Genomic DNA, 25822 nt, shown 5'->3' with positions numbered 1-25822 from the left:
TCACCTCTGCTGCTGTAGAAATAAATGGAAGGAAGAAAGAAGAAGGGCAAAAAAATAAGCTGGTTTGTTTTTTGGTTGTTTTTTTTTTTTTTTTTTTTAATCAACCTAAATAAAGTGGGAAAAAAAATCAGGTTCCGAGCTGAAAAATCATGAAAATTCTGAAAACATGGAAAATTTCAAAGGGGACGGATTTTGAATTGCAGTGCATGAATTAGGACATGTTTATACACAAAGCCAGCACTGCCATAGTACACTGGAGATTTCCCCCTGTCCATACACCCTCAGAGAGGAAGATATACCAACCATCACCCTATGGACACAGAGCAGCAACAATTCTCAGGAGCATTTCACATGTTATTCCTGGCCTCTAGGTGTAAAAACTGAACTGAGGAGGAAGAATTCAGCACTGAAGCTGGTCCTGAGGAAGCATGTCTCCCATCTCAGACACCCAGCCATCATTCATTGCAGGGGATCACCAATCACGCCTTAGCCAAGACTGAAAGTGCAGACTCACAGGAATTTAATGAGGACTGGCTGACATATATTGAATAATTTGCTTACCCTGCAATCCTATTTTCAGGTGGATGTTCCTCTAAAGGCAGCTGGTTCCTGCATGAAGACATGCAAGTAGGTTTTGGGGTTGTTCTTGATTTGACCCAGTCAGTGCTTGGCCTTGACTTGAACTGATCCCGGCACAGAAGCCCTTTGGGAACTCCTGGGGTCCCCAGCTGAACTCCTCACCTGCTTTTCCCCCTGGGACTCAGGGAAGTGTATTCTCCCTATTTCTCCCAGGATTTCATCTTTCTCCTCTCATATCCTGCCTTTTACAGACCAGGTAAGGCTTGGTGAGAGCATCCCAGGCCCACACCAGGGATTTGTGACCACCCTCACAGCATTCTGCAGCACAACTCCATCTCCCTGTGGCAGGCTCAGCTTGGGCAGAGGCCTGGTTCAAATCCATTAAAGCCACTCTAAGATCCTCTTTGATTTCAAAGTTCTCTGGATTTAGGCTTCTTTCCCATCCAACAGGAGTCCCTTCCAAATCAGCTCCAAGGCACACCAGCTGGATGCTGTGCAAAGGTTTTCCAGTGTCAGTTTGAGCTCTGTGGGTATTAAAGAGCACAACATCCTACTTGATTTTCAATCAGTCCCTTTCTGCCAGCAGTTGTATTTTGAAAGAGAGGAGCAGAGAAAGGGGAGACAATCCCTCACATAAGTGTATGCAGTGTGCATCAGTAGAACATCAGGACACCATCATGACATCTTATTAAAACAATCATTGTAATGAAAATTGATTATTTACTTTGTAACCCATTATGCTTTCCAAGAAAGTAGTTTTCAGACATGATTTCAATTTTCTTTGAGCCAGATGAACCTAACCACAATCATATTTATAGCTCACAGATGTTGCCACTTTCAAGCCACCAGAGCAGAATGGAACACCAGGAAGGAAGTGAGGGATGAAAACTGGTCAGGATTACAGGACTGCTGTCCATGGGCAGGACCAGAGCTCACTTGCATGTGCAGATGTTTGTTTTTCTAAGGACATACTGGTATCTCCACCCTGTGCCAGTGCAGGTGACATGGAGGAGCAGAAAGAAGAAAGCCCCTGACCTGGTAAGGTTTCTCATTGTACATCAGCATCACACAGCTATTCTTGAAGCTCCACTCTTAGCCAGGATTTAAGAGAATTGTTGGAGTTAGCAAAGAATAGTAACTTCATATACCTATTGCTCACATCTTTGGTCTTTATCTCAGAGTCTGGATACAAACAGCTGGGAAGCTCACCTGGCTTGGTTGCAGTAGAAGGAGATTAATAACTTTCTGAAAGCTCAGCTCTTCTGTAAACAACACAAAGACTTGATCCCAAGCAAAGTTGTCCCATCCTCTGATGTGCAGGCAGCTCACTAATCACAGCCTGGCTGACACCACTGTGCCAGGCAAATCAGATTTCACATACTCTTTCCTAAATGCCTTAGGGAAGAACAAAATTATAGAGGATTTCAGGAAGAAAATGCACCTTTCAAGACCCTCCTAAGTCCAGAGAATCTGCATCTGTGTCTTTCCCTGGCTGCAGGCTGGAGCAATAAGAAGCAAGAGAGCAGTAAAATTTTCCCATTCTGTTTCAATGCACACATCTCACATGCAGCCCTCGGGGTGGTTGGCATTGTGACATGGAAACAGTTAACCACAAGAGCTGTCCCTCACCAGCATCAGAGTCCTGCCAGCTGGTAACAGATGTCACTTGCCACCAGGAAGGGCAGGATGAGCACTGCCATTACTCCCAGATCTGGACCAGGAATCAGCTGCCTGTCTCATTCTTCCCAGGGCAGCTCACACAGGCACTGTCAGAAGGTGTGATTCAAGCCTGCACAGACCCCCTCAGCCAGATGAAGCCCTGCATGAACCCATCAGGTGGCAGAGCTCAGAGCTGCTCCCTCCTGCTGCCTCAAAGCCTGGCTCACTCTGGAAGCGAGCACCCGCTGCCAGGCTTTGTGTGCAGAGCCTGATTTGCCTGCTCTGTCTTTCAGGATGGAACAGCTGTGTTCAGTCAGATCTGACTGCCAGGTGAACTCCTGAGCACACAAATGCTGGCCATGATCTGTGCAATTTCATCACCCAGTAATTGGCAGCTGTGCTGCCTAAGGGGCTCTGAGCTCCTGACCTGCACTGGCACTTTCCTGAGCTCCACTCCCCAAAGTGACACGTGCATGCACAAGAGCTGAGCACCAAAAAACTCCCTAAAGGGTCGTGGGTTAAGCCCAGCCAGCAGCTCTCTCATTCCCTCCAGGTGGGATGTCAGAGAGAATCGGAAGAGTGAGAGAACTTGTGGGCTGAGATAAAGACAGGTAAAGAGGTAAAACATGAGCTGCACGTGCAGGCAGAGCAAAACAAGGAATTTATTCACCACTTCCCTTGGGCAGGCAGGTGCTCAGCCATCCCAGGATAGCAGGGCTCCATCACATAGAATCACAGAATCACAGAATAATGAGGTTGGAAGAGACCTCTAAGATCATCGAGTCCAACCTATGCCCTAACACATCACCTAGACTATAGCACCAAGTGCCATGTCCAGACTTTTTTTAAACACATCCAGAGATGGTGATTCTACCACCTCCCTGGGAAGAGCTTTCCAGTACTTTATTATTCTTTTAGTGAACATTTTTTTCCTAATATCCAACCTATACCTTCCCTGACATAGCTTGAGACTGTGTCCTCTGGTTCTGTCAGAGACGGACCCCACCTGTCTGCAACCTCCCTTCAGGAAGTTGTAGAGAGCAATAAGGTCACCTCTGAGCCTCCTCTTCTCCAGGCTAAAACCTTGCTAGAGAAGACAAACACCATCACTTTGAACATTCCTCCCCTTTCTCCTTCCCCAGTGCTGTGCTCAGCACGATGCCCTATGGCGTGGGACATCCCCTGGGTCAGCTCAGGTCACCTGTCCCTGCTGTGTCCCCTCCCAACTCCTTGTGCACCCCCAGCCTCCTCACTGGTGGGGTGGGGTGAGCAACAGAAAAGGCCTTGGCCCTGTCTAAGCTGTGATCTGCAGTCAAAAAAAACATTATTATTTTGGTCGTGCACCCAAAGCACAGCTCTACACCAGCTACTATGAAGAAAATCAGCTTTATTCCAACCAAATCCCATGCACTCATGTACAAGAATTGGCCATCAAAACCCGGTCAAGGCTGGCCCAAATGAGAGATTCTGTTTTACCAGGTTCTTCCAATTCCAAAGAGCTTTGCAGGGATTAAAATATATCTTGAAATATATCCTGCCCAAGGCCATGTCAACCCTCTGCTGGCCATTTTTCATCAGCCATGCTAGGGCTCTAAGCCCCCACTGTCCTGGTTAGCAAAGCCCCAGCCATTCTGAGAGTGTGGCAATGAAAGAGGAGGCCAATTAAGATCCAGATTCTGGATTTTTGTGTAAATTCAGGGCAAATCCTAAGTCACAAGAAAGCTTTCAGGTTAGGTTGACAGTATACTTAAAAGTTTAATGGAATTATTTAAAGTTGTGAGCAATTTATGACATAAATCAAGAATTGCAGAATTATTTTTTTTCCATGAAGGTGGCCCCAGCTGCTGTTTGTTCATGGCCACATCACAGGACTTTTCCCTTACACCTTCTCTTCCCACTGCAGCTGCAGCCAGGTTTGCATGAGCTCAGCAAAGCCTCTGGCACAGCTGCTGCCCTTGTGCTCTGACAGGTGACCCAGCATTTATCTTTTCTATAATCAACATGACCCTGAAAGTGACCTGTAGTCAATTCACAGCCTTGTGAAGCCTTTCCAAGGTGCTTGCAGCCACATGAATTTCAACTCCCTGGCACGCCTACAGCCTTGCTTGAGACTGCAAGCCCCCCTTAATTCTGACTGCACAGGACTGTACCTGAGCCCTGGTAGGACCTGGGACAGGGTAGTGATAAAATGTGTTGTTGTACTGACATGGTTTTTCTCTTCTTCCTGGTGGTAAAAGTAATGGCATTTGGAGCTCTCTTCTCTATGTCTCTGTGCAATCTGCTGCTGAGGGAGAGGAAGGGTGGGGGGATTCAAAGGGCTGCTCTTCCTCTCTTGCTTTCACTTGCAGTGTGAAGAGTTCTGCAGATCCTGCCACAAGCACTGCTCCTGCTCCTCAGCTCTCCCTGTGCTTCCTACTGCAAGGCAGAAGAAACAAGTGTTTAAATCAGGGTTTGAGCCAGGCCTGGCTCAAGGTCTGTCAGGCCTGTTACTGTGAGACTCATTTCCCTTAAAAATTGAAGCCCATGTTAAAAATAGAGGTCCTTTTATACTGTGGTGCCCCTGCCCTTGATGTGTGGAACATGTCCCCATGTGAACCCAGTGGCTATTCAAACCTGCAAAGTTTTGCTCATTGTGTTCATGCTAGAGAGCTACAAGAGCTGTCCCTGGATCCTGCCTGCACGCCTTGCTGCCCTTCCCAGAGCTCATTAGGCAGTGGAATTGTACACAGGACCTGAGCAAAAGCCCAGTGGAGCCAGTGAATGATTTTCTATTGATCCAAGCCCTTGAACTGAAGCAGCACAGGCGAAGCAAATTGGGCAAAGCTTCTGCTTTCAACCCACTAGAGCAATATTTGAATTTCCCTATGTTGCCTCTTTTATTTTCTTTTGTATTTTTTTGGGTTTTGAACTACTTGGTTCGGACAGGTTTCCCTCTGTATATCTCCTTGTATTTCTAAATACAGTTACTAGTGGGGAGGTAGATGAGCAAGAAGCAGAAATCAAGGCAAAACAATGGTAAATGGAGTTTTGTTTGACACACCAACAGGAAAAAGGAGTGAACCACAAACTATTGCAAGAATGATTACAGAATTAAAACGGTAATGACGAGAAATTGTAATATATCATGGCTTTCCTATTAAATAACATTCTTTATCTGATGAGTTCCTTGTGCTTTGAGTTAATAAATCTTCTTCACTCACATGGCATGCAGAAGGCAGAAATCTTCAGCAAGACTGTCAAATGGCTACATTAGCTGGGAGTGAAAAACACACTTCCTCAGGAAATGAGCACTTTTCTTGGGAAAAATCATTTTTGCTACATCTGCTCTGGCAAAGCTCCTCCCCATTGAAACAGAAGAACAGCTGAGGAAATTAAAGCTTAATTTACCTGAGTTAAGACAGGGAAATTTAGAGCAAAAGAACCTGAATTTCTAAAAAAGCAGATGTTAAATCTGGGGGGAAAAACACAGCTGGAAAAGAAAGAAAAGCAAATGTTACATGGATGCTGCATCCACTGCAAGATCATTTTGCTTTTTTGCCCCGTTTGCCTGCTGTTCCCCTTGCCTAATTTGTTGAACTAGTGACAAGAGACTCTCCACCCTGGAAACAAACTTGCTTTAAAAGAGGAATAAAAAGTGCTTGTGCTTCCTATGGACAGCTTACACAGAGAACACCAGCAATGCCTGGAAATGAAGCTTCTCTAGTTGTATGCCAGCTGTCAGGCTTACACCAAGCAATATTCTCAATTAGTGGTAATGGGTTGGAAAACTCCTGGAAGTGCATAATCTTTTTTTTTTTTTAATATAATTATGATCACTTAATAGCACAATACAAATGATGACTAAAGAGGACAAAGCAAATGTTAATTAGAAAATATGGCTCTAATCAACTCAACTCACCTTAAAGCACAAACCACTGTAAATGCATTTTTTGTTCAAATGGTAAAACCAGAGCTAGGAAAAGGCCGGCAACTGTGCTGTGGAAAGGAAAAGCAGAGCTTTTCTGCTTCCCATGCTGAAAGGACGACACAGAAATTAATGAGGAATTGTTGGGACACCTCACACAAGGGCACTGTCCTCATGGTGCTGCCCTTGGTGAGCAGAGCCCACCTGCACTGTCAGAGCAGCCCTGCTTTGGGGAAGGGATGTGCTCTGTGCCTCTCTGTCACCACTGGCAAGGCACTTGCAGTGACAACCAGTTGCTTCAATTAGGGTGGCTGGTGCCACTTTTATATAATTCAGGATTAACCACTTAATTTTCAGGGTGCTGGTTTAGGCTTTTTCTGCTATCCCAGATATTAACACAACACTGGCAGACATGATGACATAGGGCCCATGGAAAAGCTGTATCCTCCTGGAGAGGCAGCTGGAAGGCAGATGGGTTATGTGAAGGGAGCCAAACTGCATTAGTGGCCTGTGTTTAGACATCTGAACCAAGTAAAAAGAGATTTCAGGTCCTATAAATCCTGTCCTTGCAACAGCACACCTTGCCTGGACCTTCCCATCACACATCCTCTGAAATTTGCTAAACTCGAAGGTATGAGGCAAGAACACAGCTCTGAGCTCAAAACTATGTTCTATATTCAGAAATATACTGGCATTTGAAATAGAATTGCTTTCTCTGTGGAGGGTGTACACTTCAGATGAGGAAGCAGGTGGGCACATTCAAGGGAGGTTGTGACATAGAGGAGGGCTTCCAAGAAGTTACCCCTCTGAACTTTCAAACTTGAGCTTCTGTGTGATTGGTGACACTGAAGGAAACAGAGGATCTCAGGTTTCAGGAGGAAATTTCATGATAAAAGTCCTTCTGTGGTGTCTCTTCAGTTTCTCTTACACCGTTGGCATGAAGATCAAAGTTTTTCAGATTATTTTTCTGGGGTACTTTTGGGGATATCTATCTCTACATCTATATCTATATCTATATCTATATCTATATCTATATCTATATCTATATCTATATCTATATCTATATCTATATCTATATCTATATCTATATCATCTCTCTCTCTCTCTTATATATATATATATATATATATATATATATATATATATATATATAAAAATATAATTTTTGTCCCTAGCTTTAAGGACACAGTAGAAAACCATTCCCCTGGAGCACCAAGTAACCATTATCCAAACACTGTTAAATGGAACATATCAATCTGCAGAGTGAGGCAGGAGATGTCTCCCATCCATCACGATGACACTGCTGAAGGCCAGCACACAGAGGTTTGAATTTGCCTACTCTGACAGCACTCATTCAGCCAGCAAATCTCTGCCACGTTACACACGGCTCTGAAAGGTAACTGGCAGCATACACATGACTTAGAGATACACAGACTCAAGCAAACATGATGAAAAAATATCAGCATAATCTGGAAAGCAGGGGACAGGGAGGGATATGAATTATTCACCCTTCAGAATACGGGTGCTCAAAACTGCTATTTGTGCTGCTCTAACCAACTCAGAAAGCAGAGTCTGTGCTGAGCATACTAATCTTGTCAATATTATCTTATCTTGGTGGTTTCAGGGTGGATTTTACTAGGAACCAGAGATGACTGGTTTCCTCCCTTCATTAGTAGCACTTCCAGTATTTTTAACCATAAAAGATTAAAACCAGTATTAAGCACCCCCAAAAAATTCATTTCTTTGAAAAAAGTCACAAGATAAAAGGAAACCCATTTCTATTGGTAGCTCTGCCTTTTTAACTTCTTAATCCTTTTTACCATGGCATGACTGAGTACCACTATCATTGATCATGGCATAATGTACTTTTAAATACATTAACTTAGGTAATGCATTTAAATAATAACCTGGCTGCAATAGCTTGGATTTGGCACTGGCAGAAAATCCAATTTGAAAGGTCTGGCAAATTCAGTCAGGGCCTGAGCTCTGTGCTGGCTGACCCAGGTCACTGTCACAGCAACCTGGAGCTCTGAGGGACAGCTCTGGCTTCAACTGCCTTGACGTCATGACCAGGCTGGCAGGGTGGGTGCAGAGCTTCAGCATGAAAAGTCATTCTTTAACCTACATAAACGTAGATTTAATTGGTTGGTAACACTCTTCAGGTGCCCCATGGCAAGCTGCAGATAAATTACTGAGTCTAGTGACAAGATGACCTCTGGGAATGGCAGACAATTTATATTAGACAGAGGTTTGGATGTTCAGCACTGCCCACTGGACTGTCAGCTTTGGCTGTAGATCAGTGCTTGAAGTCTGTTCACTGGCAGCTCAAGGACTTTGCAATGCGAGAGGAAGATAAACCAGTCATGAATATCTGGGCTGGGGCATCTTTGCATCATCTCCTCTTGTGTCTGGATGTGTTATCCATGTTTACAGGGCATGTTTTACATTGGAGAGCTCCTTGCAGAGATTCCCAAGATCACCACACCCAAGCTGTTGCTGAAGCAGGACACTTCATAATCACCTTGGCAGATCTCTGCCCAACAAACTGGACCTGTTGAGAGACAGGTGATTATGAGCCTGAGAGCACTTGAGGTTACAGCACTCTCCACATTGTCACATGCATATTTTCTGAAAAATCCCTTCACCCAGGATTTTTCTCCTGGGAAGCTGAGAAGCCTCAGATGAAAAAGAAAACAATAATTATCTGATTTGCTTCTCCTGTGTTTTGCTCCTTTGGAATGTGTTTGGAGGTTGTTTCATTGGTTTTGTGTGAATTGTTTTGACTTATTGACCAATCAGGGTCAAGCTGTGTTGGGACTCTGGAAGGAGTCACGAGTTTAATCATTATCTTTTTAGCCTTCTCTAAGTATCCTTTCTGTATTCTTTAGTATAATTTAGTACAGCATTCTTTAATATAATATATTATCATAAAATAATAAATTAGTATCATAAAATAATAAATTAGCCTTCTGAGAAAATGGAATCAGATTCATCCTTCCTTCCTTTATCTGGGCACCCCACAACTACAACACCACATCACAGCTGAGTCTGCACTGCGTGTGTGCCCCAGCCCCTTGGTGCTGCCTCTCTTCCCATTGAAGTCTTTTGTGCAGCTCCAAGAAAAAATAAGGTTTGCTTACCAGGGAGTCCAAAGAATCATGGAACCATTTAGGCTGGAAAAGGGTCTTAAAGATCACAGAGTCCAACCCTAAAACAACTTGCAGGAAACCATGAAACCAGGGAGGGAATAAGTTGGTCCAGAAAGAGCTTTGTTCAATGGTTGCTCACACCCAGACCAGGCCAGAGGAGCTCAAGGATCAGGAACTTCTCTGATGCTGACACTCAGTTTTCTCTTATGTGTGAATGTATGTTGATAGCTGGCATGTACACATTCCAATTAACATTTCAACTGGACCTGGAAATCTCTCACATTCAAGTGATGTCTTACAACACACTCATGTTTCCCAAAACTTTCAAGATAAAGTGTAAAATATCCTTAAAGCAAAGAGACATTGTCAAGCCATCCTGTTTTCACACTGGCCAGTGGCTAACCATTGTAGCTGTGAATCTTTTATATGGAAAAATAAATTGTTTGAATCATGCCTTTTAAAGCATTTTTCTAGCTGAAACATCCCCCCAGCCTGCACAGTACCCAAAGCAGGGCAGGGACTGAAAAGCAAATTTTGGTTCTATGCATTGCTACAGGGTGAAAATGAAAAAAACTAAGAGTTACAGATATTCTGGCTGCAAAGATTAATCTGAGGTCAGTTCCTGCCCCTATACTGCCCTGCAGCTCTACTGTGTTGTGTTGTAATTGCCTAAATGTAACTGAGAGTGAGAGTAGGACCTTCAAAGTTTTTTTTAGTTTTTCACTGTTTTGTTTGTGCTTCTGCTGCCACATCTTTTTCAAAGATGAAAAAATTAGCAACTCAGAAGCACAGTTTAAATTGGTTGGAAACCAAAAAGATAAGGAAAATGCAAGTGAAAAAAATTGACTATAAATGGAAAAAATGGCCATAATTTTCAGCATTGCACTTTATAGTTATTACAGTTATTGATATATAATAGTTATATATATTTATAATAAATTATTGTATTATTATAGTTATAACAGAAAGCAGTGTTGAAACACAGGAATTGCTGTGACTTATATATGGTTTCATAAAAGTGACAGAAAGTTGAGGATTGTGCTGCCTCTTAAACAAATAAGAATTTTAACTGCCTCAGTAACATTTGGAAATTCAAGATAAAGCCAAAGCCCCATATCTTATATTAACAAATTACTGGCTCCTTGCACAGGCCTGCACAGGCCTTTTGTACAATTAGTGACAAATTTGGGTCCTGTGACATATTTAGTGCATGGAAAATAGCATTAGTCTGTATGATGGATGATGACTGGGTAATGACTGTAAGTAATGGTCTATTTGTACATCTGAACAAAGCAGAGGAAGCAATTAGCCCTTCCCATAAGCCCTCCATCACTGACAGGCTGTCAGGCTTCCCCAGCTTCCCTGGGACAGGGGAGTGCAGAGGAGAAAGGGAGGAGCTGGGAAAAATGACAGAAGGTAGAAAGGAAGGAGAGCAGAGTAGGTTGTTCCTGAAACCCAGTCTGGGTGACTTGGGTGCCCTTCTTTTTGTGTCTCAGTGGAGCCTTTTCCCGTCCAGGTTCATCACTGGACATGCTGTGCACCCACTGGTCCCTTCCCTGGCAGTCAGCATGTCTGATCCACCTGTCTCACCCTGCACAATCTCATTCCAGCACTTCTTTCTCCCTCCTGGCCATTGTGCTCATGCCCTACATCACAGATAATCCTTTTCTTCCCACCACCCCTCCCAAAAAGAAAAATAAATACAGGGGGGAAAAAAGTTGAATTGTTAGAAAAGAAACAGGGAAAAGAGCAAAGAATTTTGTTATGGTAAAACACAGATCAAGCCTGTACATTTGAGTAGACTGTACAAAACTTTTCTAGAAAGTGGAAAATGTTCAAAGGGAAGGGAAATTTGATTTGAGGAAATGAACAGCAGCTAAGGAGATTAGTGTTCATCAAACTGCAAGGGTAGAAGAAACAGTGAAGGGGGAACTATGGAAGTTATATAAAATGATGAGGCCCAGTGAGTTTGTGATGAGATAAAAATTATTCACAGTCCCTGCCAGTTGACAGCTAGGGGCTATCAAATAAATCAGCTGCAAGTCCACAGCAAAGCAATCAGAGCAGGATATTCCTCCAGACAATGCACTCATCTGGGGAACTCCCCACTCCTGCCATCTCCCTAACTTCCCTTTTTCATTCTCCCCTACAGTTCAGGCAATATTATTTTCTCTTTCAACTCCACACCTCTGCACAACTCAGAAATCCTGTCCACAATATTATCCTCATGGAAATCCATTGGAGCTCCCAATATCATCACTGCAGATAGCTGGATTTTACTCTCCTACTGGAAGGGAGATCTTTCATGGACAAAGCAGGATCCGTGTAAGATCTCCCTTCCATCCTGAAAGCCAAATCCATGAGCTGTGTCATTCCCTGTATTGTAAATGCAGAAGACACTGACCTGCAGACAGCAGCTAACATGAGATCCATATCAGTTTTCCCCTTCTGCTCAGCTTGGGAGGGGAAGCTGCAGTCTGGCTGATGTGAGTTTCCCTCTGAACTGAGCCTTGCTGCAGATCAGGAAATGCCAGAGCAGGATTCAGGTATTTCAAGTATCTTGTCTGTCATCCTGCTCTGTTGTCTCTAAGTGTATCAGTAACTTTCTCAGGGTCACTGGGATGTCATCACAGCCCATTAATTCTGCAAATGTGTTCATCTCCCTCAGTATACAAAGGGACAGACACTCCAGGGGCAGTTTCTGGTAGTTTTTCCTCCTGGAAGTGGAGAAGGCACAGAGAGTGAGACTGGCACAGGAATGTACTGGAGGCATTTGCAGATATTCATGCTCCTGTCCCTCCAAACAGCATGAAAAACAACCTTCTTTAATCTTCACTAAAGAGCAAACTGGGTGAGGATTTCACAGGGAAATGCAAAATACTGAAGGATATAATGGAAACAATGATACATTTGACCCCAGGTCAAACAGAAGAGAAAGAATGAGCTACAGATAAGCTGCAGGTAGGGGAAAAGCAGAGGGCCAGGGGCAAACAAACAAGAAAAACACTTTCTTTGTTCTAAAGCTTTAATTTCTGCATGCCTGGTTGAACTCTTCTATGAAGGTTGTTGTGAGTAGTTTAGATCTGGGTGGGTTTTGGTGTGCTTTTGTTTGTTTCAAGGAATAAAGCCACTTCTATAAAGTGGTTGGTGAACAGGGGAGTTTTTTTGAGTTTATCTAATACTTATTTGAATAGGAGAATTCCTTGAATTTATGTACAATAAATAGTATGTTACATAAAGCTGCCATGGAGCACAACAATTTCGCAGAATTTCACTAGAGAAATGGCCACTCAACTCCTTCAGATGCTTTAACGTCTGTGCATAGGATGTTCTAAAATGTTACTTTTTGTCTGTCAAAACCTTTACAACTCTGAGATTATCCCATCTGCCACACAATGTATTTCCCTGCCCTTTTGGCAGTGTGATATCTATTAAGTTTTATTTAAAGGAATGTAAAGATTCAAAAAATAGTTTCACTATAATAATTTATGAATAATCACATTGTTTTTCCTCCCTAGTATAGTAAAGGATTGGTTATCACAAAATCTACCTGCAAGAATCTTTGTCAAATCTTGACTTCTTTGTCGAATCTTGAAAATTCTCCTGCCTTACTTAGAGCTTATGGTACCACTTTAACCTCTCATCTGAGAAAAAACCCACAATCCACCTATTGCCCTTGCCTCCCACAGCTGTGTCCTTGATCACCCTCACCATACTCAATGGCCACAGTGCAGAAAGTACTGGACAAAAACACCTCATAATCAGGTTTACAGCAGTTCAGTGAGGTAACTCTAATGGTCTCTCTTGGCCTTTGTGTTTGTGATTCTTTGAACATTCACCCCTGCTGCCGTGAGAAAACAGATCTGGAAGAGATAGGGTTGGAAAGCAGGAGATGCTTCATTCCATTCAACTCACAGACCACAAGGTCAGCCTTTTCTCACTGTCTATTTACTTAATGGTATAATCATATTTAATCTATTTTTCAGACTAGGAAAGCAAAGTTCTGCTGGAGTCTTTCATCAGTTTATTTTTCCTTTCAGCTTTGTCCAGCTCTTTATGCTCAAGCCTATTAGGTGATTCTAGTGAACTAAAGCCCAGTGAAGCTGAAATCCTTGTCTCAGAAAACCAAGTCTTTCTGGTGCCCTTATTCCATTTTCAACAGCAATTAAAGGAAAAAATGTCCCCTTATTATATCCCATCACCTGCTGAATGATGAGTCGATATCCTGACTTACAGTGGGAGGCTTTTAAAAAATACTAAACTCATTATTCCCTGACCTAGAGATTTATATTGTGATCTCTCATGGGAAGAAAATGCACCAAGGTTGCAAAGTAGGAGAATGAAAACAAGAGCACGTTGTAATAGATTGAGCAAATGGTACCCTAAATGATAGAAACTGCAGTGGGGAGGAAGGAAAATATCAGGGCTGTGTGAAATATGCCAATTTAAGTTTTCACTATTTTAATCAAAACCTATGAGCTTTTATTTGAGGTGGGTTTGCTTTCTCAGAGATCTCACTGAAGCCACAGCATCTGACAGAGCCCATGTACAGCTGAAAAGAGAAATGTCTGGTGATCTTCCCAGATGAATCTATTTACTGCTGAGACTTATCAAACATTCTCAGCAAGTCCTGAGATGCTCTTGATTGAACTTTCTGGGGCTGAATAACATCCAATGGTTCTTTCTTCTAAAGGCTTCAGGTGACAAGCAGAGCCCCACTCATCCATCTGAAGGCATCTGCTCCAGACTGATCATTCATCCAAGCATGGCCTTTCAACCTACCACACATTCAGCAACACAGATTTTGGCAATCTTCCTCCAGGTTCTGCCCATGGTGGGCGCCACTGAAGATCAGGGACAGGCAGGTTTTGAGGAAAATAAGTAGTCCAGCATTAATGTCCTCCTTTAACCTGTTCAGAGGGTGTGGACCTGGTGCTGTGCTTTCCAAACTGGAAACCCTTCAACATTCCTGTGGTATAATGGTGAGTAACCAAAATGCCTGGATGCTCACTGTATCTGCTAAAGGGCCCTCAAAGAGGCAATTCACCCTTTCATAGCAGCAGGCTGGCTTCAGTCACAGCCAGCACTGGAAAAGGAAAGCTGTTCTGAGCACTGAAACACAGAACAGCTAACAGTGCCCAACAGTGCCCATCTTTACTGCGTTTCACACAAACCAGGCTGATGTGACTTCAAAGATCTAAAATAAATGCCCTGAGGTGCAGTGCATTTATCAGGTGTTTCACAGGATGAGTCTCTTCTCTCAACTCTGGAGGTTTACTGGCATGAGATAATAATGGAACAAACCCCATCTTGCCTATGCATGTTCAGTTAAGATCAACTAAATTAATTTCTCTTAGTTAAGACAGTTATTACTTTGCCATTCGCCTCTGGATTATTACATCCTGTAAAACCCAACTGCAGCAAGTAGTGCAGTTCTGTGCATCCAAAAAAATATCAGCTGAAGTTTGCTGCTTAAAATAGGTATGAAACCTCTGTGGAAATAGGTCTCACATTTTTTCCACAAGAATTTATCCAAACTTACTGCTGGTAAATCTTCAGGGAAATATTTGTCTTCATTTTCGGCTTCTTTAAAAGGAAAGTTTTAGCTGTTTCCACTTTCATTCATTCTTAGTTAATCTTTTTGTAAGAGAAACAGCAAAGTTCATGCTCAGGCTGAGACCAATTCAGGGAGGTACTTAACAGTGTGAAATGTCCTACTGACTTCCAGAGGGACTGAGTGTTTCAGCTTGTGCATTGCTGATGGGGAGCTCCTGATCTCTGCATCCAAAAATGCAACCACAGAATGTATCCCAGTGGATGTCAACTTGGCTCCTGAGGAAGCAGGAGAAAGGGAAGTGGTGCATCATCTCAGGGGAGCTGTGGGCACTCAGCTGCAGAGATCCAGACACACACAGAGGGGCTCTGAGAGGTGACTGCCACGGATGCATCTGTAACACAGGATATGGGAGTGCCCCTCTCTGTGCCCTGCCTCCCCCTGGGACTGCAGCAAAGAGAGCAGGGCCTCAAGAGTGCAAAGTCCAGAATATCTGTGCAGAGCCAGAGTCACCAGAGGACGAAGATAATACACAGATCATGAGATGCAGCCACTCTTGCCATGATCTTCCTCTGTAGGAGGGTGGGGCAGCACCAGCCCTGGTGTGGCAGGATGCTCTGCAGCTCTCTGCAAAGGGCTGAGGCTGCAGAGCCCCTGGGCAGTGAGCACAGGGAGCTGTGAGGGTTGCAGGCTGCCACACAGACCTGCCTGGCTCCCCTGGGCTCAGGGGTACCCTACACTTCTGTTATGTAACCAAAGCTTTTTTATGCAACTGCTCCTCCAGCGCTGACCAGTGAGATCCGATTATTATGGAGGATGAAAAACATTGTTATTTTTAACAGCTGGATCCAGGCTCAGTGGGCTTAAAAGGATATTCAGAAGCAGCTGCTTCTGTAAGGCCTTTAAGTCAGTGGTGACCACTGCAAAAAGTGTTTGCCTCTGTTTTGGACACTGCTTTTCCATGGCGCTTTAGTTGCCTTGCAGCTGTAAATGAAAGGTTGATTCCTTTTTCCATAAACATTGTAAACTACTTGTTGCTCTTCATCCAGGCAGTGGAACAACAGCTTTCCAAAAGGTTCCTTTCCATGAGATTAAGAAACATAAAATAAAACCAGTGCTTCTGGAAGGTAATATCTCAAACCGCAGCCTACTGTCCACATAGGACATCTATCCCTAAGCACCTATTTTTAATAGCTCATACACTGTGCAATACTAGAATCCTTTACCCAACACTCAAATCATTCTTGATTTCCAATGGTTTGAAGTACTGCTATGTTAAAAGAAGTCAGAGAGTGAAACTGTTCCAACTGTGGCATACCTGATGCTCACCTCTGTGCTTTGACAGGGGTAAACATACTGCAAGCCAGTATAGTTTGAGCAGAAGGTGTCTGGGCTTTTGAGGAAAGATAAAAGGAAGAAAGTATTTTGTTCCTCTCATCCCCAAACAAAAGCAGATTTTATTTATCGTAGTTTAGTTATTCAACTTAAAAAAAAAAAAAAAAAAAAAAGAAACAAAACCAAAAAACAAATCCTGAAATGGTCAGGTAACTTTCATTTTTGTTCCAATGCAGATGCACAAAACTCAGAGCTCAATCTTCCTGAAGTTTTCAGAGCTGGAGGAGCAGTTTGTTTCACTCCAAAGGCAAGTATAGGTTCTGGCTGAGATCTCCCATGCCTCGGATACCCACAGTGTTAAAGGAGACCAGATTGGTGCTACATCAGATTGAACAGGCTCATACATTGTGCAATATTAGAATCAGGAAGGATCTTGCTTTTTAGATCAGTCATTTTAGCATTCTATATCTCAGACTATTCAAGTTTATTATGCAGATTATTTATAGCCTTACAGGCTGAAGTTCCATTGATTTTCTGTACCTCCTTGGGCCAGCAGAAGGTGTCTGACAAGTGCTGGACAGTCAGAGCACGTTGTGGGTCTTTACGGTTCACTGAGCACTTGGAAATGGTTCCAGCTGTGTTTCTGTAAAAGGTTCTTCTGCAACCTAAACTAACAAAGATTCAACTGACTGGAGTAGGCAAATGTAAGTTCTCTTACTGCCACTGGCAAAAAACTATATTTTTCATCAGAGGATGATTTCTTTCACCTCAAACATCTATTTCAGAAGGGGGCAGCTAATCAGAGATGTGATTTATTGTGGTGACCGTATCCACTAGGCAAATACTAGGTACAAATTTAATTCTCAATAGCTGAAGAAAATTAAAATGAACCTTACCTGGCAAATGAAAAGAAGCTCTCAAGGGTTTTAAACAACTAGAAAAATGCATAAAAATCAAATTTTGTCCCGTGTTGCATGTTGTATTAGATTGAAATACAGTGCACTAGGTGAGCTGAAAGATGATCAAGAAACAAAGCATGGCTCCTTGGCAGGATTAACCTGATGTTTATCACACAGCTCTGTTTGTCAGGGTGTGCAGCATTGTGATAGCAAGACTAAGAGTGGTGGAAAAGGAAGATGGCTGGGTTTGGAGACACCAGCAGGAGCACAAAGCAGGGACGGGGCTCTCAGAATGTCACACAGCAGTCAGCAAGACCCCAGCACTTTGCCTCCAGCTTCACAACAGGCGCAGACCCAGGGATGCAGAATGACCTGATGAGCACAGAGGGGGGACAGAATGGAGACACTGATCACTGCCAGACCCAAATGAATACAAAAATACATGGTGGAAACCTAGACAGCCTGAAAAAACAGATGGTGTTAGGGACCCTGGATCTCATAGTTCAACAGGAGTGTTGGTCACCTCAAACATGCTGCTGCTCCTCAACATGAGACTGGGAGCATGGATCAGTGAAAACATTTCTTCTTTCAGTTTGAATTTTAAGAAATTTGCATTGTAAGAATTTTTCTTACTGTAAGGTCTGAAGGCCAGGACTATATGTGGCATGAATACTTTCAGCACATGTTGATAAAATGTGTGACAATATTCATGCACATGTAGCCTGCATGCCAGTTGTTGGTGTTGAGCAGGAGCTGTTTTTTCCTCAAGGAATCATGATGCACACTCTGTGCTCCATTTCTGTGATCTCAGAGGTATCAGTCTGTGGTGGTTTAACCACAGCTGGCAGCTCAGCCCACACAGAGCCTTGCTCAGCCTGCCCTGCTGGGATGGGGAGATACTCGCAGGGGCAAATGTGACAAAACTCGTGGGTTGAAGTAAAGACAGTTTAACAGGTAAAGCAAAAGCCGTGCACAGAAGCAAAGCAGATCCAGGAACTGTCTCAGTACTTCCCATGGGCAGGCAGGTTTTCATCCACCCCCACAACGGCACGGCTCCACCCATGTAATTGAGATTTTGGGGGACAAATGCACTCTGAACATCCCCCCTTCTGCTTCTTCCCCATGTTTATACACTAAACATGACATAAAATGGTGCGGCCTCTCCCTTGGGCCTGCTGGAGTCAGCTGTCCCTGCTGTGTCCCCCCCAAACCCTTGTGCTCCCCCATCCTCGTCACTGCTGGGGTGGAGCAAGGAGCAGGAAAGGCCTCGGCTCTGTGTAAGCCCTGCTCAGCAGCAAGAAGACTTTCGTCTTATCTCAGAAATAAAGATACAATGCCTGGAAATGACTGAGGCAAGCTGTTATTAAGGGAGTTATATTCATGCATTTCAGCAGAGTTAGATGATGATGATGAAATTGAAGCTAATTCAATCTTGTAATTGCAGATAGCTGTTGTTTCAGGAACAGTATCATCCAAAAGATCTGGACTGTATCATCTTGATGTTTACAAATAAACAGTGACATGGAAATTAAACTCTGGCTAAAATGAAATTAGAAGAAGTCACCTCCTGTGGCGCAGTGAACACACAGCACTGATCATCAGCAAATGATTTCTACTTTGGTAGCTTTGCTCAAATAAGTAGTTCCAAAATAGCACCGAGCCTTATTTATACATTGCAGATCATTTCATTGTGCAATATTGTGCTCCTCAAGCTGCAAACAAAACAGAGTTACATGCTTTAAACAGTAAAATTATCCTTAAAGCAATGACATTTCATTCAGGAGTTATCGAAGCAGGTTTTTAATCCAAATGTTGCACCCTATTTTACTTTTTTTGATATTGTGGAATGTAGAGATCATACTATAAAAAATGCTGAAAAATGCTGGTATTTGAAATAGTTTTTTTATTCAGCAGCATTGTCTGCCATTTCCTCTAGCCTGCAAGTTTATTTGCTTGCAAAAAGAGGCACTATAGGACAATATGAAGCATAATATTTTATGGTTTCAAAAGAGTGATATCAGTTAATACCAGTTGAAGACCCATTCTTGGATAGGCTCTGATGAAATCTTCCACATCTCTAGTATCTTTCACATTTAAACCAAAAATAAGTCTCAAGGAAAAAAAAAAAAAAAGAAAAATAAACAACTGTGTATTTGGTCAGGTCCCAGACAAGTGGAGCCAGAATGACAGACTGTGAGTTACCTCACTACCATCTTTCATGACTTCTGTGGTTGTTCAAAAATCACAATTTCTGAAGGATTTATTGTAGTGAGAATGCCCTCACCATGCACTGAGGGTTATCAATCTCAGCTTTAACATGAGACCTTCTGTTATAACTGCTTCCCCTTCTATTTTTAGTTTAAATGCAGAGAAAGCTAAAATCAGATGCTGGCGTCCTCAAATTCATCTTCTTTTGACCACAGTGTCCTTCAAATTTGCAAAGTCCAGTTGAATTGATTTCTGCGAGATTTCCTGTAGAGCTCAGAGTAATTGTGAAACATTTAGGCTGAACTTCCTCTGTGCTGCTCCCAGGGTGAAAAGCAAACAAAAAACTGACTTACCACATGAAGGAGAGCCCCTAAACAGAAGATGAACACCAAGCTGTGACACTATTTCCCTCAACTAAAACTACTCACCTCTGCCTACCCTGGCTATTCTGTAGTGCCCAGTGAAGATCCAGCAATCACTGTACAGACAGTTGAAGGTACAATTCCTTTTTTGTTAATTCTGAGAGCCAAAACGACACAGAGCAATCAATATTGAGCAATTGCTTCTCCTACTGCTTCTCCATACTGACTATAAAGACAGCTCAAGTTGACCATCTCAAATGAACAAACCTGCAGTGGAGGTGTCTGAAGGAAGATAAGCTGGGTGCCAGCTGTGGCATTATGGATTAATGAACCCCCATTCCTGATTTTTGTTGCCTTTGGAGGTGGAAATTGAAGGGAAGAGTGCAGGACTGAATTCCCCCCGGGCACTGCACAGATGATGAGCAGAGAAACTGCTTGCTTCAAAGCCTAGATGTGATTTATCTAAGGCAGAGAAAAATCAGGAAGAATAAACAAAGAAGTGGAGAGATAAAGCAATTATCCCAACAGTTTTTGGGCTCCTCCTATGCACCTAATGGTGGAATATGACCTATGGAATTATAAACTTGTTTAATTTCTGTTTGCTTAGCAGTGATGTGCTTGATGTTGTTGTCTAAAACTTTATGAAATGCCAAGTGTTCCAGGCTGGCACAACAAAAGTTAAATTGAGAATAAACAGATTTTGCCCATTGTGGCTGCTCATCTTTTTGCTGTATCCTGGAAAAAGCTGTGAAGAAGCAAGCCAAGAACATTGACCCCCAGTATGCATTTAAATAAAAAAGCTGTCATATACCTATTTTCATTTAATATTATACCCAACTCCTAAATCCAATTCATGAAGGAGTCACAGAACTACCTATAAAAATCAAGATTGTAATTTGGTGACATAAACATAATTTATTTTGGTCCTCCTAGATAGTGAAGCCTAAGGACATGACTAGTCAGAAAATATGACTTTCCAAGAGAAGAAAATGTGTAACTGTTTGGATTTGGTGTGTGAAGTATGCAGAATGCATTACAGTGCATTCAAGAACATTACAATGCAAAGGAGGTCAAGGTCGATGTCAGCAGATGTTAATGTCTTCTCCTAGAAAAGGAAGAGTTAGGCATCCCAGATGGCAAAGACCTTAAAAGGAAGAACTGCAAGAACAAGCAGTTGTCAGTGAGAATCATTTCACTAAAGGCAGAAATACTAACGAGAGGGGAAAGTGGTTTTTCCTTTCTTGTGGAGCTGAATCCTATATTCCAAGTGGTCTGATAATATTTTCAAAATTTATTTTTGTGTTTTGTGAGGGCTGGAAACTTACTGGAAACTTATACTTGGCATGGTGAGCTGAAAGGTAATGCTTGGGAAAACTGGGAATTGCAGCAACTGAAGGTTCCTCTTAGGCCTAGCAGCAAGTTGTGTGGTCTGCATTCATTCCAACATCCCACAATAACACAGATTACATCTGTCCCAGAGGATTTAGCTTCATGGGTGCTGTTGTTTTCAAGGTAATAAATATTAAAATGCCTTTGAAGGTCTGGACTGTTCTGAACACTTAGCAATTTCTAAATGACACCGTGCATTCATGACATTTAAATTCCATTAGCATTCTCACAAGTCACATCTTGTCTCTAGGGGTTATGCAGGAAGATTTTAAAGACTGCTATCAAACATTTTCAGCTGCAGGTCCGGTTAAAGTCAAGTGGTCTACATGACATCTTTTTTGTGCTCAATCAGAACAGTGAATGTGGTCACTGCTCACTAGGGTTGAGCAAGAGCACCGAGATTCCAACCCACAGCACTGGTGAGCCCCTCTGAACAGCAAAATCGAAGCTCAGGGTGCCAGAGGTAGCCCAGGGCTGCCCTCAGTGCCTGCTGGCATGAGAGGGAGGGAAGAACCATCCCAAAACTGGCAGATAGTTAATACAGGGTAGGGTAGGGAAGCTCTCCTGGAGTGGGAGAGGGAGAGCAGAGAGGCTGAGCAGCTCTGGGGCATTAAATTCAGTGGGAAGGTTGGCTTCAATGGCTGTAACAAGAAAGCTCTCTGTTGATTCCTGCTCTGCTCAGGGTACCAGCATGATGCTAATGTATTTAGGTTGTCTCTTTAGGCTCTGTGCTTAACCAGTAAACAGTGGAAGCTTCCTCCAGGACAAATTTCAGAGCAGGGACTTAACAGAGCTGCGCTGGTGACTTCCCTCAGTCTTTAATCTGGGAAAAACCTCGGGCTACTATTTTCAGGCTCCCACTATTTTCAAGCTCCCACTATTCCCAGCTTAGCATAACTCCATTTCCTGCACCATGAAAGCTGCAGCAGTGATATTTCTCTCCCTTGGAGCAGTGTCTACTTTATTAATGTTTTGGAGGTGCAGGTACTATGGTAACGAGCACCACAGCCAGTGCCTAAAGAGGAATTTCCATCGCCAGAGATGCTGTCTTTGAACAGCTTGACACATCTGTTCATGAGCAGCAAACTGATTCTGTGTCAGCCCACAAGAAACTCAGCTGAGCTGCGGCTGGATCAGACAATGCAGTTGTGTAGGGATTTCAGGGGTAATCTAAGGCACAGCCATGTAAAATGCAAGTGAGAATGAGAAAATACCCAGAGGTTTTAGGAGGCAGCAATATTTATTAGGAGCCTGAAGTTATCTATTCTAAGCAAAGCACTAGGAAAAGCAAAAGTTGTGTATAGCACATAAGCAGCAATAAAGGCTCACTCCAAACCTAGAGGATTAATGCTCTCCTAATCCTGTCACTCTTCAAGGAATTTTGAAATATTGGCAACTTCTGGTAATCGAATTTTCCCAAGAAACAAAAAAAAATAAACAAACCCACTAAACCCTGCCTAGCATCAGACAACATTAAGTATGCCAGGAAGAAATCACAAAATCAAATTTAGCTTTGGAATAAGCTGTCTGAAGATTGCAAGTCTGCCTCGATTCTACTGTAATTGCTGAAATCTCTTTGCCACATATAGCCATAAAACTTCACATAGTTTTCTTTTTTTAGTAAGTTCTAGTGACTTTAACTTATGTGTTTTCTAGGAGAAAAGGAAAGTTTCAAAGCTATGACAAAATATTCTTTGATACAATTCCAGTAAAGAGAGAAAAAGCCAAAGACAATGAAAAAAAAAAAAAAAAAAAAAAAAAAAGAAAAGAAAATAGACCAACAGTAATTGAAAAAAAAAAAAAAAAAGAAGCAAAGATATTGAAGGAATAAATTGAAGGAATAAAACAGGCAGATAAACAAAAAAAAAAAAAAAAAGAAAGAAAAAAATGGAAACAGAGGGAACAGAAAAAAACATATTTTCAAAATTAAAAGACCCAGAAAAGCAGAAAAGCAATTAACAAAATGCAGTTAAGCAAGAAGCAGAAAACCTGTTCTATCACTTGGCAAAAAGAATAGGTACTCTAAGTTAGTGTTCTGCTGCAATTAGGAAAAAAATACCAGGAAAGTATGACTATAAAGAGATCTGTCATTTGATTTTTCCATTGAAACCTGATGTAGAAACATGGAGGGAAACATTCTTATTTCAAATATTTACACTAAATAGATCTATTTCACAGAAAAGCAACTGTTCACATATGGAGAATTCAAAACATAAAGACTTGTGCTAGCTAAAATAAGGAGAACCAAAAAATGAAACTGAGATGCAAAAAGAAGCAGAACCACATGGTTAACTTTACCATCCAGATATTCTCAGTGGTGATGTATAGACAGTATGGTAATGTGGCTTTTATGGCAGTCCCAGTGGAGAAGAGGATGCTGTGGAATGCTCAGCTGCTGTGCCACCTGTGCAGCCCCTCAGGTTCAACAGATAGAGTTGGGGGAATTCTGAGGATTAAACTGGGAAAGGGTCTATATGCATTTCTTAAGGTATTGCCAAATCCCAGTTTGGGTAATTGCAACAAGTGAAATGCAAATAAAAAGTAAAAACAGTGTAACAGTGGCAAATTCTAATTTTGAATGGTTAAGGAGGAAAACTCCTGTTAAAACTGTTAATATGTGATCAAGAGTCACTATCAATAAAGAAATTTCACAAATACACTTAAAATTTATCAGAGCCCAGTATTTTTATATCATGCAATTATATTACTGACTTCCTCCACACAATGCAAATTTATCAATCCGGTGAGTGGGAGAATTTAAATATTTAAATGTAAAGTGATCTAATGTGCTTTCCCTCTACTACCAATTGTATTTAGAGGTAGAAAGAATAGGAATTGATATGAAACATTTACATGGATGGAATGGCCTGGCATCACTTTTGGATACACAGGACACACTATCTGAAGTTTTTGGTGGCTTTTAATCAGTCATGAACCTACCCTGCTCCTGCTCTAGGCAGGAGAAAGAAAGCAGCATTTTGCCAAGGCAGTTCAGCAGCCTGAAGATCTCACTGCCCTCTGAAGATACCTGTCCCTTTTCATTCACTGGAGGGACAGTTTGGAACAACAATGGGAACAAAAACACATGTGGACATATCTGTGCTTGAGAAAAAGGAGACAAACTCCTTCTCTGTGGCTGCTACAAAGTCTGTGTGGTCCCTGAATGGTGGATCATCACAAATGGGAAGCCTGACATATTTAGAATGAGCTGGCAACCAACCTTTGTGTGTATAACTTTTCACTAGGCATGTAGCTGTAGGGAGTGCTCCAGATAAATAATGACATATTTGTGGGTGCAGGGCCCTGGGGGGCTCTAAACTGACCTAAGGGCAACTTCTAATTGGGATGAACCTATTCCTCCTTTGTCCTGAAACAAGGACTCTGTTTTTCTTCTCTGAGGCTCTCACACTCCTGCATTCTGTAGTTTAACAATAGCCCTTACTGTTGAGGGCTTTACTATGTCATAATTTGGCCATGGTAAAAACTGGAATTCATAATCCACTACAGTCAGTTGTTTCATTCTACAGTGCCAAAACAAAGCTTGGATTGTGGTTGGGAAAGACTCAGACCTGGATACCTTCTCAGACCAAAGTGCCCATGTAAGCAAACAGGAGATCTGCACTTAGCACTTTGGAAATCTGGGGCACAGGGCAGGAGAGAAAATTCACTTACTTTGTGTTCCCCTTGATCATCCCTTTCTCTTTTTCTTCTTGTTTTGTTTGTCTTTCCATATGTTTTTTGGCATAAGAGTGAATCAATTTCCCTTCCTAGGCCCTGAAAAGGGAACATGTTCTCCCTGACAAAGAGAACCAACTCAGCCTGGACATATTCCAGCAAATTCCAATTAATATTGAAGTCCTAATTAATGTTGGAATTCCAATTAACATTTTGAGATGGAGATAAGGGATCTGAATAAACATGTGAACATGTTGCTTTTCATTGCAATTCACAATTAAGCTTCTTAATAATGTTTATGAAGAAATTTTGGTAAGAGTGGGAGACAGTTAGTACCTGTTGGAAATAGGAAATTGGCTGCAGAAAGGAGTGCAATGCTCCATTCAAAGTAGATCTCATTTTACCAAAGCCATTTTTCATTTTTTCCTATTCATTCCTGCCTTTCATCCCTTGTTTCTTCCCCCTATTTCTAATGAAAAATTATGGCAAGAGAGTCAAACCAATACATATGATTTTTCTTTGATGGTTTCAAAGGCAAAACAAGAACACGCACATTTTCAGGTGACACTGTTCTGTGACTAAAGGATTTGTCTCCGCTGGAGGTGCTAATTAGAGGTAATTTCATAAAGATTTACCTGCCAGTGTATTCTGTCTTCCAAAATATTACATTTGTTTACTTTGGGAATCTCACAGCTTTGTGGATATGACACTGGGAATGCCACTAAGATGTGGCAGTTCTCTGCTCAGGATGGCACTATCAGTAACACTTGCCTTTGTCACTTATCTTTGAATAGAACTGTGAAAATTCTAAAAGCCTTTCAGCAGTTCTGAAAAATAAAAATGAAGAAAGAAGAAAGCAGGCCTGAGAAAAACAAATTACCTGAATATCTGAGCAGAGAGAGTAGACCATGGAGATTCCAGAGCATGGCCAAATTACATCACTATTAACCATGGCAGGATCCCAGAAGCAACAAAACCAACCAGATGAAGTATATTCAATCAAAGGGAAGAAATTAGGTGGTCACAAAACACAGTTTGAATTCATTGATATTTGAGCACAGGTATCTCCATATGTTAAGAAAATTACAGCATTACTTCCAGCTCCTGCA

Source organism: Ammospiza nelsoni, chromosome 1, assembly GCF_027579445.1.
Source record: "Ammospiza nelsoni isolate bAmmNel1 chromosome 1, bAmmNel1.pri, whole genome shotgun sequence".
NCBI classification, from domain to species: Eukaryota; Metazoa; Chordata; class Aves; order Passeriformes; family Passerellidae; genus Ammospiza; species Ammospiza nelsoni.
The sequence above is the reverse complement of the archived record's forward strand: the minus strand, read 5'-3'. Positions refer to the sequence as shown.